Here is a 12216-nt window from a genome sequence, read left to right as displayed (position 1 = left end):
CGAGATAGAGGCCCATATTATCGAGCCCATCTATCTCTACAGATCCACAACATCCCGATGAACCCTATTTTTAGCTAATTAAACTATGGCCACCGCTATTTGGATCGGTATCTTTGCCGAAATTAGGTCATCTGAGACGAATAAATACCAGAAGTCCAGAACACACAGCTAGATTTTTGGACATAGGAACCTTGAGTCATCTTACAATCCGGCAACGATTCATCTCGCGCAGCTATAGATTTTTGCGAGAAATTTTCACGGCTGTGTAGATCGTTGTTGTTGATCAGGTACGTTGAATTGATCTTGAAAAGATAGCTGAAAAACAGAGAAAGAACAGATGGATAACTGTGTGGAATGTGAAGTTATAGCTGATTTCTGTTTTCTTGAGATCCTTGATGTTAATTTCTATGATTTACCTTGCATATTTTTGCAGATACATCAAGATTTGATGACAAAAGAATATCAAGATCTTAAAGGAACAGAGAAATCTGAACTATCTACACTCGACCAACATTAACTATCCGGATCCAGAATAGAGTACTTGAAGCGGAAAGATTATTCAAGAAGCTTCTAAAGTTTTTTTTTTTTGGTGAGAAACATATGGCCATTGATTTTCTTAAACTAATGTTAATGGTTGGAAGGTATTATAAGATTGATGTGGTTATATATTAGATGTATGATTAAGGAAAATGGTCTTCCATTAAGGCATCATATTGATGCTGCACCTATAGCCCTATGCTTAATGGCCTTTGTGTGTTATTTTGTTGGGATTATATCTGTAAATTCTTCAAGTAAATGGAGGACAATGGGATCTCCCTTAATTGTGCACAACTTTAACATATTAGTCTATGAAATTTGCAAGGAATGGAGTCTAAAAGATGTAAATGGTGTTATCAAGTAAAATAAGTAATTGAAGTTTTGCATTAAATGAAGTTAAGAGGCATTTACACTACTTGTTTAATAAACTATTGTAACTAATAATATTAGTGGTCATGCCTCTTAACCTCATCTAATCCAAATCTTATTGCTTTTTTCATTTTTCATTGTAAAAATATCCATCAATAAGTGAACTCCATGGCCCATGCTATTACATTAGAAATCTTTCCACTTGATAACAACCTTTACTTATTACAATTTTTTTATTGCAAAAGTACATAGACTAATATGTTAAAAGCGTTTACATCAGGGGATATCCCATTGCAAAAGTACATAGACTAATATGTTAGAAATGTAATTCCAACGATATAAGATACAAAGGTCATGAAACATATAGCTGTGACACCCCGCTCCCGAGTTGTAGCAAAGAAAAGAAGAGAAGAGAAAAGAAAGTAAGGGGAGAAAAGAAGAGAAAAAAAGGAAAAGAAATTTGTCTTATGTGCGTCCGAGTTGGAGAAAAATGGAAGGAAAGTTAATGTTGCGTTTAGTTACGGAAAAATAGTTTTCATTTTCTGTTTTTTGTTTTCCCTTTTCGGTTTTCGTTTTCCGTTTTCATTTTTCATTGAAAAATTTAGAAAACGTGTTTGGTTAAAACTTACTTATTTTTTGTTTTCAGTTTTAGAAAATTATATAACGTGTTTAGATGTGTATTTTTCAATCGGTTTTCATTTTTAGAAAACAGTAGCAATGGTAGGGTATGAGTGGGGGCGGTTACGGTAGCAGGTCGGCGGTGGCGGTGGTGATGATAAGTGATGGTGATTATGGCGGCAATTGTGTCAGTGGTGGTGCTAGTGATGAGTTAGTGGTGGTGGTGGTGTTGGGTGGGTGGGTGTATGATTGTGTGTTTGTGTATGTGTTTGTAGGGGTGGGGGTGTGGGTGGGTATGAGTGTGTTTGTGTGCGTATGTGTGTGTGTGTGTGTGGGGGGGGGGGTGCGCTCGTTGGTATGTATGTGTGTGTGTTTGTGGATGAGTGTGTGTGTGTGTGTGTGTTTGTGGGTAGGTGGGTGGGTGGGTATGTATGGGTTGTAGGGTTGGTGTGTGTGTGTGTGCACGTGCAGGTGGGTGGGGATGGGTGTGTTTGTGGGTTGAGGTGTGTGTGGGGGTGGGGGGTAGGGTGTTATAGTGGGGGTAGGTAGAGGTGGATGGGATGAGAGTAGGTGTGTGTTTATATTTTAGAAAAAAAAAAATTGAATTAGAAAAATGTGGAAAACAATAATTTTAGAAAACCGAAAATTTTCATTTTCCGTGAAAAATTTAGAAAAATAGACGAACTAAACGCTTTTCAAAATTCTTATTTTTCTTGGAAATTTTTTCCGGAAAACGGCCCATTTTTTCGCAACTAAACGCACCCTAAACATTTTGTTCTTTCTTTCCAAATCCTTCCAAATCGGAAGGAAAGTTAGGAGGGAAAGTGATCATTCCATTTCCTTCCTTTAATGAAACTCGGGAGCACCAATTTCTCTTACTTTTCTCTCACTTCCACCCATTTCCTTTCTTTTCTCTCCTTAAGTTGAACTCGGAAGCGGGGTGTAAGTGATAATCTTTGATCAATGATGGTACTTTATGTGACCACATGAGGTTTATAACAACTTCCAACCATCATTTTTAGCAAACTGTGGACATATCATTTGTGCCAAAATTGCAAAGCCTGTAATCATGATCCTGTACATGGTTAACCTCTTTGACCAGCTTCTTGAATAATCTTTCTGCCTTGAGGACTCGGTGTTCTAAAAAAAGTCCATGTAACAGCTTACTTGCAAACATTCGGTCAAACAAAGTCGCTGAAGTCATAGTGAAGGACTACAAATCCTTTGTTGGTGCGGGAATTTTTCATACCACTTGATCACAATGCTAATGGTGTAGACATTCAGTGCTCATTTTTTTTTAACAATCGATGCCATTGTCTTAAGGATTTGAAGATTGATGAGTTTATTTTTAAACTAACTTTTGTTTTATTTCCATCTGTTTAATGAAACTCGATATTCTGGCAGATACACTCTTGTTTTCATATGTTTGTTAGTTTTCTATTCAGACAATATTATATTGTCTCCTGTGCAATTTAATTGAAGGATTGATGATCTATTTATGACGCTTATAGTGATCTAAAATATAAGGATGCATCGGGTTTACTTTTCTTGCGATTTATATTTTGGAGAAAACATTTGACCTTGTATTTGTAATGTCCACTTGATTTTTATCGGACATAATACCTAGGCAATAGGGTATACTCTAATACTCCGCCACCCCCAAGCCCCCAGCCCCTTATTATTTTTTTTTATTTTTTTTTGTTATTTCATCTATATATTTTAGAAGTAATTAATATTAATTTAAAATAAAATATATCATTTCATTGACTACTTAAATCAAAATTACGATGCACTACTTAAATGGAAATGGAAATGCAAATGCAAAATACAAAATAAGAAATATGAAAACGATTACATCCACCACATTGGTATTGTCTTGCAAGTTCAAATTGAACGGCTTGAATGGCCATTTGAGTTGCAAAGCTGAGACGTGTTATCCACTCTTATGTTAACATTTAATTTCATTTATATCCAGGGGTCTTGAACCCTCCTAAAGAGGGAGGGCACCAACTAATATCGTTGGGCTAGATTTTTTTTAATGACAAATCTAATATATTTCTTAATATCATATATGTCCACTGCGAGACTTAATACTTAATCTCAAGAAAGGAGGACACCACTAAATATTATTGGGCTAGAAGCCCTTTGGTGACGTTTACTACTACCAAAACAAAAATGATGTATGCTATTTTCACACCCTTTTCATTTAAACTATAACCGGTCCCTATAGATTAGACTAACTATCTAATTTAGCTCGGTTTAAACAATGGATTTATGACGAGATTGAGGCCCATATTGTTGAGCCCATGTATCATGTAGCAGATCCACAATGAAACCCACATTTAGGCTAAGTAGAGTGGTCACAACCAACCCATTAGAAAAGTGCTACCAACTCAGCACCATATCAACTCTCACTAACAAACCACTAGCCCTGAGAAATTGTTACCACTCTACAAACATTCTCCTTTATTCATTTAACCAATTTTTTTTTCCTAACCTCACAAAAAGCCTTTATTCATTTAACCAATGAAAAAAAAAATATCTTTTTATTTATTCTATCACAAAAAGAAACGGTCAAAAAAAATTACCCAATCAAAGGCAACATTTTGGTCCGTCTTCAGCAACACTACAACCCACTTCACAGCCAACCCATCAACCTCTGTGGCGGTGTTCACTAGTGGGTTAGCGTGCCACATAAGAAACTCAATCGTGGGTTAATACCCACTCCAAATAGCCTTATAAAAAACTGTCAAAAGCTACAAAACTATGATTGCTGCAAATTTCATTAGAATTTGTGGCAAAATCAGGTCGTCTCGAATCGAAAACAAAGAGCAACCGCATCAGAATCACTACAATCCAACTTATTTGGTCCATCTTTCTGATAATTGGAATCGAAGTCGAAGATTCAGAATTCCATCGATCCGACTTTTGTCTGACAACCCGAACATTGATTCATCTTGTAACACTTGGTTCTTTACACATTTTGGTTTAGACCCTTTGGGGGTGTATTGTTTGCAGAATTGGTCCCTAGGGGGATTGAATCGCCAAATTTGGGAAAGTTGGAGTACGTTGGGCGTACTCCTTGTACGCTGAGCGTACTAAGTGTTCGATTAAGTGTCTAAGCTCGTAACTATTATTGGTATTTACTTGACCCGATGGTAGCATGGTCCATTTCGAGTTGCATATCACCAGGACAATTTGATAGGATGGATACTTGAGTAAGATGTTACTTATGATTTATTAATATATTATAAGTTCTAAAATATTAATATGAACTTATATTATTTAATTAGTATTGATCAAGAATTAATTAGGAATTAATTATGTGATCAAAAGAGACTAATTAAATATATGGGGATTGATTTGGTAAATCAATGATTCTTATAGTGTGGGTCAATTGTTATTTAGGATGGGCTAAACCAATATGGTAGTCTATGGATAGTCCATGAAGGTTTAACCCATGGAGCCTAAGTAATATGAAAGGTCATGGGCATTAGGGTTTGCATGGATGTAACCCTAGACTTTGCCACACTATAAAAGGACTCCCTTAGCACCCAAAATCGGCCACTAGAGTTCTTGTAGTTCATTAGAGTTGATTTTGGAGCTAGCAACATCTCTCTCAAGTTCTCCTTTCTCCTAGGTGTGTTGTGAACTGTTTGAGGAATCACACTTGGGGTGCTAAGTTCTTAAAGGCCAAATACAACAAGTTCTACAAGCTACATAAAGAGGTAAACTCCTAACTAGTATTTTATGGTGTTTATGTCAGTTGTATGCTAGTTGTAGGCTTAATGCTTTGGAAACAATATTGCATGTATAATTAGAGAAAACATAGATCCAAAGCATTTAGGATTGTATGTGCACCATAGGATGTTGTAGTGTACAAAACCCAACACTATGGTGGTTTGGTCGTAAATCTCATCCACGTACGTTGGGCGTGTGTAGAGTACGCTTAACGTACATGAGCAGATTAGAAACCGTAGTTTAGGTTGTACCCTATATAAACCATAAGATAGCCTCTTTTTGCCTTGTTTAACTAGCCTCCATACCCTTGAAAACCATAATTTGTTCCTTAGACTTTGTGTGGTGCTTTTATGCTCTTTTGAAGCTTTTCTGTGGGATTTTGTGCATCTTAAAGAAAAGGAAGAAGCTTGAAGACTCATTCTTTGGAGGACTCATTCTTTGGAGGAGGGCCTTGGGATCCAACTTTAGCACCTTCTTTTGGTGGATTTTAAGGTATAAAGTTCAAAATTTGTCATCTCATTTCATAGATGTACTCTTTAGCTTGTTTATGGTTATTTTGGTCCCTTTTTTGTTGGTTTAGTGAGCTAAGGACGTTTTTGGAGTTTATCCTTGTAGATCTAGACATATTGAGGGTTTCTTGAGCATAAAGGTGCAAACTTTATGGTTGTTTTGGTCTCATGCTTGTATTAAGTCATTTATTAAGCTCTTTTGAGCTCCAAAGCCCCACTAAAACATGCATGCATGTAAATTTGACAACTTTATGTGATAAACCACCTTAAGGAAGTCAGATCTGGCTTTGGGTTGAAGTCTTAATCGATTAAGAGCTGAAAATAGGAAGTGGGTCAATATAGTGGAGTACGTTAGGTGTACAAGTGTGTACGCTGCGCATACAAGCCTTCAAGCATGTACGTTAAGTGTACAAGTTGAGTACGCCCCGCATACTCAACATAGTGGGCTTCGGTTGTTTTGGGCTCTCGGTTTTGGGCCATGTTGGTCTTTGGTTGTCTTGGTCCTTGTTGGTCCATCTGAATTCTATTATAAGGCTGTTGAGATTCTATTGGACTTTCTTGGGTGAAGGACCATGAAAGGGATTGGGCCTAATTTCAAAATTTTGGCCATATTTTGGCTATGGGTGATTATTTCAATTTTTAGGCTTTTGGACAATTAGTTTAGGCCTTAGACTTGGGCCAAGTTCATAAAAGGGTAAAAAGGTCTTTTACCCTAGTTTGGACTATTAGTGCAAGTTGGGATCCAATTATTAATTGGATATTATTTTGTGGTTGATAGAGCGGAGATTTTAGTGGATCTGCAGTCAGAGATTTATCCATGGGTTTCAGTTGTTTGAGGTGAGTCTCCTCACTATACTATGGGTCGAAGGCACCAACGCTGACCCATTGGCTTACGTGTGACAACCCAAAATTTCTATCTTGTGCATCCATTAGATTCAATCAAAGTCAGACTTGCTTTTGGCAATCTTTTAGCCCTGTTAGAGTTCTGTTTGAGTGTGTTAAGCCTAGTACCTTAATGGATATAACATTGGGAAGTATCGTACGAGTTCAGGGTGCAACTCACAAGCCGGAAACTCCAACATAAGGAGTTTACGGCCGTAAACATGAGTTTACAGCCGTAAACCCCTCCCTGGACATGAACTCACCCCTAAAAGTATGAAATGCCTTCTTCCTTCACCTCTTTTCCACCTCTAACTCAAGAAACCGGATTTGCTCTCAACTATCATCAAGCTTCCCACCTTAATCCTCCAAAATGTAAGCATTCTTCCATTTTATTTAGTGTTATCCTTCTTAATCTTGTATCATCCATTGATTCCATCCATGAAAATCAAGTTTTTGGGTAGATATTCAAGTGTTCATCATTCTCACCAAGAACACTCACTAGTTCTTGGGCCGTGAACCCCCCCCCCCCCCCCCCCCCAAAGCCTCCAAAGTGAAAATATTTCATCCATCTCTTAGTTAGGCTTGATAAACCTCCAATTTCTAGCCTTAAAACATCATTTGGAGCATGAACACCAAGAGTTTATGTGACAACCCAAAATTTCCATTCGGTCAAACCCTAAAAGTCAACCACTTCATATCATAAGTCAATGTCATTATTTCTTATTTTTAAGAAATATAAAGTTCGTTTGATTATTTTAATATTATTTTTAAACGAACGGGCGAAAGAAAGTGTCGTCTCGAGTTGTGAATTTTAAAAACCGCAAACACCTCGCGTCTTAGAAATTCCCGACCAAACTTTTATGTTTTGGGTTGAGAAATCACCCAAAACCGTGAACTCATACCTATGTATGAGTTTACTCCCCAAAAAGTTAGTCATTTGTGTTTATTCCCCAAATGTCAAAAGAGTAAACTCCAAAATATCCTCTCAAGTATCATCCAAGTTTTTATTTAAAATCATCAAACTAGTAAGTGTTTCTAGCCCTTTCAAGTTAGTATATCACTTAATCTAGTGATTGTACATCCTTTAATCCATCTATTTTTGTGTTTTGATTAGTTTCCAAAAACACCAAGAACACACACTAAGTGTTCTTGGACTTAAAGTTCATTTCAAGCTTCCTCTTTGTAAGTACTTCTATCCTAGAGTCATTTTAAGCTTGCTATACATGTTTATACCAAGGAAAAGTCCCAAGAACAAGGTGTTCACGGTTTTGAGAGGCTCCCAAAACCGTAAACACCAAATATAGTGCCTTAGGGTGCTTTAGGGTGTCCAAATGCTTCACAATACCTTAGGGACTTGTCTAGATCCATCCTTGATGAGTGTATCACACAAAAAGCACAAAAATCCAACATTTATATGTGTTTACGGTTTGGGGATCTCCCAAAACCGTAAACACCTTAAAAGTTGCGTAAATACCATAAATGGCACCAAAGTGTGCCTAAGTCCCTAATCTAAGTCCAAGTTGATGTATAAGCCATCCTTGACATGTTTAAATGCTTCCTGATTGTGTTTAAGCCTTGAAAAGCATCCAATATCAACAACTATAGGTGTTTACGGTTTAGGGATCTCCCAAAACCGTAAAGACCCTAAAGTGTGATTAAGTTGGTCATTTTCCTTCCTTAGGCTTAGAAACTAGTTTATACACTTACCTAATTGTGTCAAGGACTTGAAAACATGGCTATACACTTCTCCATAAGGGTTTACGGTTTTAAACCCAAAGGAAAATGCCATGAGGCTGTAAACTCCTCAAAGGAGGTGTTTTGTTGCCCTAGTCCATTCCAAAGGCCAAACCACTTAGTAGAACTGCTTCAATAGGCTTGCTAAACCACAAAACATCACTTGGTCACTAGGACTAGAGCTTACGACCGTAAACTCTAGAGTTTACTACCATAAACTCCCTAGGTCTTGACCATCAAAACCGTAAACTCCAAGGGAGTTTACCTGTAATAGCCCGGATTCCCAGGTATTATTCATTCTTATATTTTTAGTACTTTGTGAAAAGACTCGGCGAGTTGGAGCTTAAACTCGCCGAGTAGGATCACGATTTGGATGAGGATTCGCGTCTGGACTCAGCGAGTCCAAGGAGTGGACTCGGCGAGTCCAAGGAGTGGACTCGGCGAGTCCAAGGAGTGGACTCGGCGAGTCCACGCTGTTTAATGAAACCCTAATTCTCCGGGTTTGGAGCCTATTTAAGGGCACTTATGGCCTCCCATTGCGGCCACTAGTCCCTTGTGAGAACCCTAAGAGAGCTAATTCGTTTTAGGAGAGAGGAAGTCACTTTTGAGCCTTTGTATTCTTTGTTTAGCAAGAGGAAGGTGGCAAAAGCAAGAAGGAGGTGAGATTACATCATATCCAGAGTCCAGAGGCTTCATTTTGAGGTAAGGGTTCGAATCTCCTTCAATTATAGGGTTGATCTTTAGAGTTAGGGTTTTATAAACCCTTTGGAGAGTGATTATGTGAAGCAAATGGTCCCTATTCGAGTTGGTACCTTGGATCTAGACTCAAAGAGGTCCAGAGACCTTAACCATTGGAGCTTTTTGGGTTATTATGGAGTCATTGGACCTAGGTGGTTATTTTTGGGACCAAATCACCTTTTGATGCCTTGTGGGGGTTATACAAGCATCAAGTTTCGAACTTTATGTGACATTCATTCTTGGGAAGGCCAAATCTATGGTTTAGGAAAGCAGATCTGACCTCAGAAGGTCAATAAAAGTGTGTGCATGGCATGTACTCGCCAAGTTGTTCTTGGGACTCGACGAGTAGGGTTGAGGTTTCACGTAATGTGTTCAGCGAGTGGACTCACCGGGTTGGGGGATAACCCAGTGAGTCAGGAAGAGTCAATATGGGGTTGAGTCAAGCCAGAACTCGCCGAGTTGTTCTTGACACTCGGCGAGTTGAGTCGTGGTTTCCCTGCGATTCAGGTCAGGTGGAACTCGTCGAGTTAGGGGAGTGCTCGACGTGCTAAGAAAAGATCTGAGGGAGTTAGTGGACGTGTTAGACTCGCCGAGTTGCTTTGGTGCACTTGCCAAGTCCGGTCAAAGTTGACCGTTAACCAGAGTTGACCAGTGTTGACTTGAAAGGGGTTAGTCAACCTTAGTTGTAAAAGTGTTAATTAGAGATATATTTGTATTATAGGAAGATTATAGTTCGGGGGATCGAGCACTAGTGATTCCAAGGATTTGCGAGGTATCGAGATACACGAGGTGAGTCTTCTCACTATACTTTACCTTGAGTAGGTAACTAGAGTTATGTGATACAGTGATTATTGCGCTGCATTATTCTATGTGATTTATGCTGTGCATGTTTACAGAGTTAGAACCTGAGGGTTCACAGAGTTTGGGTGCACGGACCCACAGAGTTATAGCCTCGAGTGGCTCATATGTGTTATATATGGTATTTTGGGGAACTCACTAAGCTTTGTGCTTACAGTGTTTGGTGTTATTTGTTGCAGGTACTAGTGACGACCGTGGGAAGGCGCCGGCTAGATCAGTACAAACACACACGGGATTTTATGTTATGAGATCCTGGGATTTTTGTATGACATGAATTGTATTTCAAACATGGGTGTTTTTACGAATATTAAATAAATTATGTTTTTATAAAATGCGAAAAAATGTTTTGAAATTTACGGTGTTACATTACCCTTAGACTCCAAACACTCTAGTTTTGGCCTACCAACACTTAGATGCACTCCTTAGCACTTATAACACTTATACAAAGTGTTTGTCATGCCTTAGAGTGTCTTCACATTGTTTATTAGTTGTTTAAAGACTAATTGTTTATATACATATATCCTTATATGTTATTAGGATCTTTGTGCGTGTCTAAGTCTTCACTTGACACCAAGCACTTATCCGACACTTCCTACCGATCCACTTGCTACAGGTGAGTTCATACCCCTTAATCAACGTTTTAACTATTTTTAAATGTTTTATGGGGGGGATACAAGTAGAATTATGCTAATTATTATATCAATCACACGTGATTAATAAGCAACATTTAAATGATTGGCTACTCATTAGCCGTTTTACCAAACGGTTTCCTTCAAATGTTTTTTATAAACACTTTATGTGTTTAAAACTCCTTATTACATTGTACATTTTACTCTGTATGTTACATTTCAAACTTATTTACAATTGTGTTTCAAACAAACGTTTCTTATTACTAAGTTGTTTTTATCAAACCCATGCCTTCAAAACGTTTTATAGATTGACATCACGTCGATCTTTTCTTAGATAATAATTATGTTCAAAGGTTTTACAAAATTTACTTTATGCTTTTATATTATAAATTGCATGCCTTTATATGTATATTTATATAAGGAATGTTCAAAAGACTTAGGAAGGCTATCCACCCTATTTCCTTTTCGCGCTTGAGATGTGGTCTGGTGGGATATCGGGTACCCGTCCGAAGGTCGTTTAAATATTAGTTATATATCATGTGTACATATATAGTCATAAAGGTCCTTCAAGTTCATCCAATGCCATTGGGTAGCAAGGGTATACATCCATGTCCATACGTACCAGTTAGATTACTAGTAAACTACCATAGGGGTAGTTTAGGAAGATACTAGAACTATTACTAGAACACAATATCATACAATGAGTCAGTTCATTCATGAGTCAATACATGCTAGATAGAGAGAGAACACACATTTCATCTAGTACACATAGTACATTGCTATACATGCTAGATAGAGAGAGAACACACATTACAGCTAGTACACACAGTACATTACTATACATGCTAGATAGAGAGAGAACACACATTACAACTAGTACACACAGTACATTACTATACATGCTAGACAGAGAGAGAACACATTACAACTAGCACACGCAGAACATTACAGTACATTTACATAGATACTTCTACATGAGTACATTTACATGTATATGTTACATATATACGCTTACATGACTACATTTACATAGATACATTTACATGAGTACACTTACACTGATTACTAGTACATTTTATATGTATAGATTTTGTTATATAATCCTCATTCTTATCTTTACCTTGTGATTCAATCAAATAATCGACGAGATAGATTGGATTTAATATCCTAGTACCAAAGGATACGTTGTAGGATTAACCATTCCTAGAATCTCTGTTAGCTACAGAGGTAAAAGCACATCCGCGGATGTCAACGGTTGATACCATTACAGGTATACTTTAAGGGACTAACTAGGTAAAAGCACATCCACGAATGTCAACGGTTAGTTACCCTAGTACCAAAGGTAAATGTACATCTACGGATGTCTTCAGTTAACATTGTTAGTTACCCTAGTACCAAAGGGTAATACTAATGCTACATTCAGAACAGTCGGGTCTTGGTAGAAGGCTACATTCAGAGTAGTTAGGTCTTGGTAGAAGACTGCATTCAGAGCAGTTAGGTCTTGGTAGAAGACTACAGTCAGAGCAGTTAGGTCTTGGTAGAAGACTACATTCAGAATAGTTAGGTCTTGGTAGAAGACTCCCTTTTATAGTAGTAGGAAT

This window comes from Lactuca saligna, chromosome 3 (assembly GCF_052625555.1).
Source record: "Lactuca saligna cultivar CGN05327 chromosome 3, ASM5262555v1, whole genome shotgun sequence".
Taxonomy (NCBI): Eukaryota; Viridiplantae; Streptophyta; class Magnoliopsida; order Asterales; family Asteraceae; genus Lactuca; species Lactuca saligna.
This window is presented reverse-complemented; position numbering follows the sequence as displayed.